Source organism: Anas platyrhynchos, chromosome 3, assembly GCF_047663525.1.
Source record: "Anas platyrhynchos isolate ZD024472 breed Pekin duck chromosome 3, IASCAAS_PekinDuck_T2T, whole genome shotgun sequence".
Classification (NCBI taxonomy): domain Eukaryota; kingdom Metazoa; phylum Chordata; class Aves; order Anseriformes; family Anatidae; genus Anas; species Anas platyrhynchos.
The window spans coordinates 72,231,255-72,238,515 of NC_092589.1; the positions used below are offsets into that span (position 1 = coordinate 72,231,255).

Here is a 7,261-nt window from a genome sequence, read left to right on the forward strand (position 1 = left end):
CATTTGGATAGTTGTTCTTTTGTTTAAACTGTGGAGGTAACGGTGGAGATGAGGTAAAAACTTTTCAAGGAGGGGTGTTATGCCATTTGGGGTATCGTATTTAATGGGAGTATGCAGACGAACGGGTCATCATTTTCTGAATTATGAAGTGATATGTTTTTAAGCAGCTGGAGTTCAACTTCAAGGAATCTGGTTGAATTCATGGCTAGCCTCTCACCTCCCTGTTCTGCAGAGCAGTTTATTCTTTAATTCCTTTTGCTTTTCATGTGAATCCCTTTACAAGTGTTGCAGGAGAAAATTTCTATGCCTTGTATTGTTGGTATTGCTTTAAAATATTGCAGCCATGTAAGACTTCATGACAGTTGAATCCTTTTTTCTTTTTTTTTTTAATTATTTAATAATTAGGTTGTGAACTCATAGTCTGAATAGTCACGCATTTTCTAAAGGGAACCTTTTCCAGTTTCTGAAATCTAACACAATAATGAATTGAGATTCAGAAAAGAAGTTGTCGTCGTTGTTTTAATGCTTCCGATACAAAGCATCGACTGAGGATCCTCTTGCAGAGGAGCGGTCCACACTTCGCCTTTCTCAAGGTGTGAATTTGTACAGCCGTGTTGCTCGATCCCAGATTTCCGTGACAAATCGGTTAACATTTTCCATGTAGAGTCTGTAAGTAATGTTATGTACATGCCGTGTCCAATGTTTCTGTACCTGTCGCTGTGGGACACCGAAGAGGCCATAATTCTTGTGGGGCTTTTTTTAAAACCAGTCTTGACACTTACAAGGTGAGTTGTGGTCCTCTTTTTTTTCCCACAGCTACCCCCCTGCCTTAAAACATCGTCCACTGAGCTGAGCACTCGGCAGTAGCTCAGCTGGCTGGTGGAGCCAAAACGTACTCAGACAAGTGCTTGGTGGCAAAGCGTGGTCACACTGCCGAGGTCCTGAGCAGTCGGGATGAGGCTAAAACATTTGGGGTTTTGCCTGTGGTTCTCTTTGGAAGTAAGACTTGGACAGGGAGTCGTCGGGATTTTATGGCCTTTCTTTCTGACTCTGGGGTTTGCTGTTCCTGTATCACATTCGGTCTGCGAGTACCACCTCGGTCTCTGCCGTATCTCTGCCTGCAGCTGGCTTGTGTGCAGACTGGTGCCACCACTTGCAGACCACTTCTCATCGGTAGCTCTTCTGCTTCTTTTTCTTAATGTCGGGAGTTTTGTTGTTTGGGGTTTTTAATCTCTCCAATAAAAACATCAGCTAAAATTTAAACAAGGTTGTTAGCATTTTTGCTGTAAGTTAGTGTACAAACTTTTCTTAGGCACACATAGCTGGGTGGTGACTGTAAAAGTAGAACTATCAGATGAAAAATATCCTCTCTGATATTTTTTTTATTAATGTAAGGTTAAATAAATCACAACCAGAGAAAAACAATTGGCCAAAAGCTCCCCACACCAACACACCTCACTCCTAACCAATCTTTGGTGTGACAGCGAAGTCCCAGAAGAGCGGAAGGGACTCAGTGGGGTGACCCAGATATCTCCAGGCCAATTCATCCAATACCAGTCCCGGGAAAAAAAAGACCGGCAAAAATGCAACGCTGCCACGTTAACAATTAATTATGATTAATATGATTAATGCCTGTTAATGTATTCCAAGGGAAGGAAATATTGTGAGACTTGGTGGATCTTCCAAAAGATCCACAGCTTGTCAAAGGCACTAACGCGATGTCCTTTGGCTTCTGCAAACAGTACTCTATTTAGTTCTACGTGGTGCTCTAATTTTGGTTAAATTACCACTATAGAAAATAAGTACAAAAAGGAAAAGTGATTAAATGTTAAAATTAGAAAATAATCATATATGAAAAAAAAAAAAAAAACATCTCCAATGGGAGTGTTCCTCATGAAGTCTCTAGGCTGGAAAGGACTAACTGCAGACCAAGAAGGCAGATTGCTAAATATTATGTGGTAGATTGCCACATGACTTGCAGGTGAGTTGGAAGTTGGTCAAATTTACTTTAATATGCACCATCCTTTTCTCATCTGCTGCAATACAGAATGCAGCATGCTAATGATTGCTACCACATTGTACCCTAAGGGTTCAAGGGCCTCACGTGAGGCTGAGCCCGAGTGTACGAGAGCTATTAGGATACACACAGTAGCTCCTCTTCTAATGTGCAGACAATATTCATTCATCAAAGAAGGCTTTTCCTGCCTAATGGGAAATTGCCACCAGCAGTGCAGACAAAAGAATATTTATTTTCCCAAATCGTGTCAGTTTGAAGGTCTGTCTGTCTTTCAAGAATAATTGAAGTCTGTTTGTAGCTCAGAAATCTCATTGTGTTCTGCAATCTCAGAAAGCAGTGATTATAATTTCCTGTGACTCACACGCAGGGAAATTTTATCACTGAAGGGGCTTCTGTTAATCAGGGCAGTATTCCCTGACATGTAAACTGAAGAAGAGGGGGGGACACACTTTAATTTTGGATTTTCCTGCACAGACCAAAAGAGGATCCATGCAGCAGACAAGGAAAAAAGGCTCCTTGCCAGGATGCCACTTGCACAGGGCGTTGGTCTCTCCCTCCCAGTGCTGCTGAATTTATCAGGAGAAGCTCTGACAGCTGAAACCAGGTTACTGAGATTCATTTTGAATGTGAGAGGGGAAATGCTAGCTTCACTTAAGTCTGTGAGATGTTTTCTGTTGATTTTTAATACAGCCAGTGTTCTGGGCGTGTGTGCGTGTCTATCTATCAAAATGCAATTTGCACACAAAAGCATCCATACCTACACAAACATCAATCCATCTCCTTGTATTCTCCCCCTGTAGCTGAATGCTTAACAAAAATGCATTTGTAAGAGCAGGATGTGAGTGGATTAGAGGACAGAAATGTGTTAATAACAAGAGAGCTTCTCTTTTTAACTCTTCTTCTGCCTCCCACCCCTGGCTCAGTTGCAATCCTTGCTCCCAGGCCAGGAGAGGGGTGGCAGCAGCAAGCGCTGCCACTGAGGTCCTGTAGTGGTTGGGGTCCCCAGCCACTGCAAACAGCAACCTGCGGCTGATTTCTAAGTCAGGAAGGGAAAACATTTCTCCCAGGGACACAGCCACAGCTCGGGGCCTATGGGAGTTCACAGGAGGGCCGTAAGGGAGAAGAGTGCCCTCCCGGGACAGACATGCTATTAGCTTGTAGGCTGTGCATCATGGCATGAGCAGGGAGATGCAGAGGTTGCAGCACCAGCTGTGCTTGCAGCGTCTGCTTTCCACTGTGGCCAGGGATTTATTTATGTGATCAGATTAGAGCAGGCTGGTGAGCCTGAACTGCAGTTTCGGTTACCAAATGTAAACATCTTCTCTGTTGCAGGGATGATATAATAGCATATATCCAAGATGATGGTCAGAAAATCACGGGAGTCTGTGACTAAAGGGAAGATGTTAGACTGACTAAGCCAGGTGGGACTTTGATTGTTCTGCTCATTGTTGGGAATAACGCAGCATTAAGCTCTGTGAATAGCTAAAAGGGCAAAGAGCAAAGAAGTGAGGTTATGCTCCTTCCTCCAGGGCAAAGAGCAAAGAAGTGAGGTTATGTTCCTTCCTCCACAGCAGTGCTATAGCTTGTTGAGGGCTCTGGTCTGCTTTTTTTTGTGTGTGTGTGTACATCAGCATTTGTTGCTGAGCCTCAGCCTGCAGGGTGTTATGAGTTTGTTTGGCTGCTGGTTGTCACATCTTCACACAAAATCCTTGAGGCCTGCAATGGATAGAAAATAAATAAATAAATAAAGGATGCAGGGAGGATTTCAGACCACATTGTAGCCTTATCTACTGACTGGGGTTCACTCTCACACAGAAGGCCTGCCCAAAAACCATTACACCACTGGATTTCCCCTGCTAGAAGTTGCTACTTGTCCAGGAAGGGTCCCTGGGTGCTGGGAAATGGATGTAGTGGTGCCTGCATCCCTGATGTCCCATTTGGCTCCTGGAGCACCCACAATCCCTCCTGTTAGCAGCTTGGGCATGACCTCATGTAGCTGAAAATGGGTCTTTGGCCACCACTGATCCGGGGGGACTGCAGTCACACAAGCCTCAGCCCCGAGCTGTGGTGCTGACCCAGAAGTGGATGCTAACTCCTGGTCTCCTAAAAACCCAAAGAGCCAAACCAGGGCCTGATTTGCATTTTAAAGGCAGATGACGAGGTACGTTTGATCATATGAGAACTGAAGTTTTCCCTCAAATTCTCATGCCTCCCAAATGCAGCGAGGCCTCCAGCCGAGCTTTGTATATGACCTCATATACATCCAGCGTATAAAACTCATACCGCATCCTGAACATTTGCATATGTTACATGGCTTTTGTTCCACTTGGGTGGCCATCCCATCCCCTCCCCTTCCCCCTACCTCTCGCCCCATTACTCACCCACATAGCTCCCCCTTGTACATTACTCTCAACGTGTCGTTTCTGAAGAAATACATATCCAGCTCTTGCAGAGCATGGGGGTTCTGCTAATTGTCAAATGTTGAGTGGGTAATGATCAATGGAGGACTAATTGGAAGCAAGAGGGAATAAAATAGGTATTACTTAGCTCCTGCTCTTAATTAAGAGGATACATAATGCTGTGGGGAAAATCCTAGCAAATGGCAGGAGGGTTTTTGTTATTATGCAAGGTTTAATTAGAAGCATGGCATGAGCTAACGTATAGGTACTGTTTTCTTTCCTTTCAGGTGTCTCTCCAGGGCGTGACTTTAAAAATGCCAAAGCAGGAGCCTAAAAAAAAAAAAAAAAAGGTGGTAAATATTTTTGTGGGCACATGCCTACCACTCCAAACAGCAAGAAGTGGAAGAAAGCCCCAGCTTCCCCCACAGAGCAAAAGCAGTGAGGATCTAGCCAAATGCAGACAACTGGGAGAAAGTGTAGTCTACCTTACACATAGGAAGATGGAATGAAATGCTCATTGCAGTGTCTCCAGATTAATTCACCTCACTAATGTTGAAAGTTGAGCAATGCGACAGTGCTTTATTTCAAACAGTTAATCATTTGGGAGCAGAAACATTTATGGCTGAGTTAGTTCTCTGAATATATAGATGCAGTAGAAAATGCAAGAAGCAGAGCTAGACGTCGGCATTATCTTCCTGATTGGAAAAATAAATATTACAGCTCCTGAAGGACTACCAACTACTTTTATAAAAAAGCTCCACGTTGTCTGCATTGCCAATGAAAAAAGTCATCCTGCATCTGAATATTAATCTGTACTTTCTGTGATGGGCCCATTATGACACAGCACATTCTGCTGTTAAATAACACGCAGATGAGATACGAACTTTAAAGCATTTTGAGTTTGATCCAGTGCTCTATGAAGTCAATAGGCTGACTTCAGAAATACAAAACAGGCCTTCAGAAAGCAATTAGGATGGCCTGGGTTTGGGGGGTGGGAGAGTCATTTGAAATGCTGGAATAAACTTAGGTATCTGTTTTCTATATTTCCTAATCCAGAATCACTTATCTGATAATGGTTTCCACAAATTTGCAGGTGTAGGCTGGGCCTTGTCTTTGATTTTATACCCACTCAGCTATTAGCACAGTTAGCTTTCATGCATTTGGGGTTTTGTTTTGGTTTGGTTTTGTCGGGCTTCTAAGAACGTACACGAAGCTCAAGCAAGAGGAAATGCTCCAAGTGAAAAAGGGAGGTTGAGGGGATACCTCATCGCTGTCTACAACTACCTGAAAGGAGATTGCAGTGAAGTGGATGTGTAGGTCTCTTTTCTCAGGTAACAAGTGATAGGACGTGAGCAAACAACCTCAAGTTGTGCCAGGGGAGGTTTAGATTGGATATCAGGAAGAATTTCTTCACAGAAAGGGTGGTTAGGCATTGGAACGGGCTGCCCAGAGAAGTGGTAGAGTTGCCCTTCCTGAAGGTGTTCAAGAGACACGTGGACATGGCACTTACAGACATGATTTAGTGGTGGACTTGGTAGTGTTAGGCTGATGGTTGGACTTGGTTAATCTCAAGGGTCTTTTCCAACCTAAATGATTCTATGACTCAGTGATTCTAAGCATCTGATGGTTTCTGTGGTTTGGCAAGTTAAAGAAGGCACAGAGACGGTTCTCTGGTTGTCACTGCAGGCACTATTAGGTCTATAGGAGTGATTTCTGGACCCAGAAACACTCAGATAAGGGCTAGCTTTCACACACTATCCCCTCAGGCATCATGTCCTGTGGAACCAGGCTCTCTGTGCTTTTCTCTAGGCCACAAACACCACTTCAAATAAATATATGTATATGTGGTCAGAATGGAAATGACCCCAAGAGACTGAATGCCGAGTGAGACAGCATTAACTCCTAGTGACCAAGTACATATGGAGCTAGTGGAGAGATTCTAATGAAGAGCCACCAAAATGATGGAGAGACTGAAGCACTTCTCCTATGAGGAGAGGCTGAGAAATAAGAGAAGGCTCAGGGCCTCTTATCAATGTGTAACAAAATACCTTGAAGGGTGCAAAGAGGATGGAGACAGGCTTTTTTCAGTGGAGCCCGGTAACAGGACAAAAAGCAATGGGCACAAACTGTACCACCTGCACGAGGCCCTAATTTCAGTTCCTGCGTGGCCTTGGACCCCCTTCCCCACCACGGGGTGCAGGATGCAGCAGGGCTGTCACGAGGCCAGCAGGCAGCTGGGCTTGGTGCAACTCGTGGCTGGGCCATTCCTCCTCAGGCCAGCCCCATGCCCAGCTCGGGCAGTGCTCCCCAGCAGGGCCTGCCCTCAAAAGCACTCAGCTGCCCCCACCCTGATCCTGCAGCCCGCATCAGAGTGGAATGCAACCTTTATTATCTGAATTTATTTATTTTTCGCAGATCAGTGATTCCTGTTTCAGGCCTGGTGCCAGGAGTGCAATGAGGGGTTGCCACTGTCCCTGGCTGCAGGAGCAGGTGCCACCACTGCAGTGACAGCAGTAGTGAGCCACATCGCCACTGATCCTTTCTGAAGAAAAACCAGGAGGGAGCAAGTGTAGAGCAGCTTTATTACAATTCTCACATCGCTTCTTTCAGGAAGGCACGTTGCGTGTCGTGTCTGCCGCCTGTACCGGTGCTTTTCCTATCCCAGCCATGTCCATTTCCATGGTAACTGAGGGGAAAGCAGGAAAAGGCTGCAGGCACTGGGGCCATGTCCCACCCGACACCTCTCCCCGGGCAGCCCCACAGGATTTCAGGTCGTGCCCTGCTGTGAGGCCCCCGTGGGGATGACCAATGCGTGTCCCCTCTCCATGCTCCGCTGCGGAGGTGG

The 7,261-nt window shown here is 45.3% G+C and overlaps 1 long non-coding RNA gene across 1 annotated transcript; it reads right to left on the minus strand.

Moving 5' to 3' along the window:
- Positions 1-307: 307 nt before the first annotated feature.
- On the minus strand, positions 308-3,605 carry LOC119716352 (uncharacterized). Its single transcript, XR_005264245.2, has 2 exons — positions 1,455-3,605; positions 308-1,251 (listed from the first exon to the last, which is right to left on the minus strand). It is a non-coding gene; the product is annotated as an uncharacterized lncRNA (long non-coding RNA).
- Between the last annotated feature and the right edge of the window lie 3,656 nt (positions 3,606-7,261).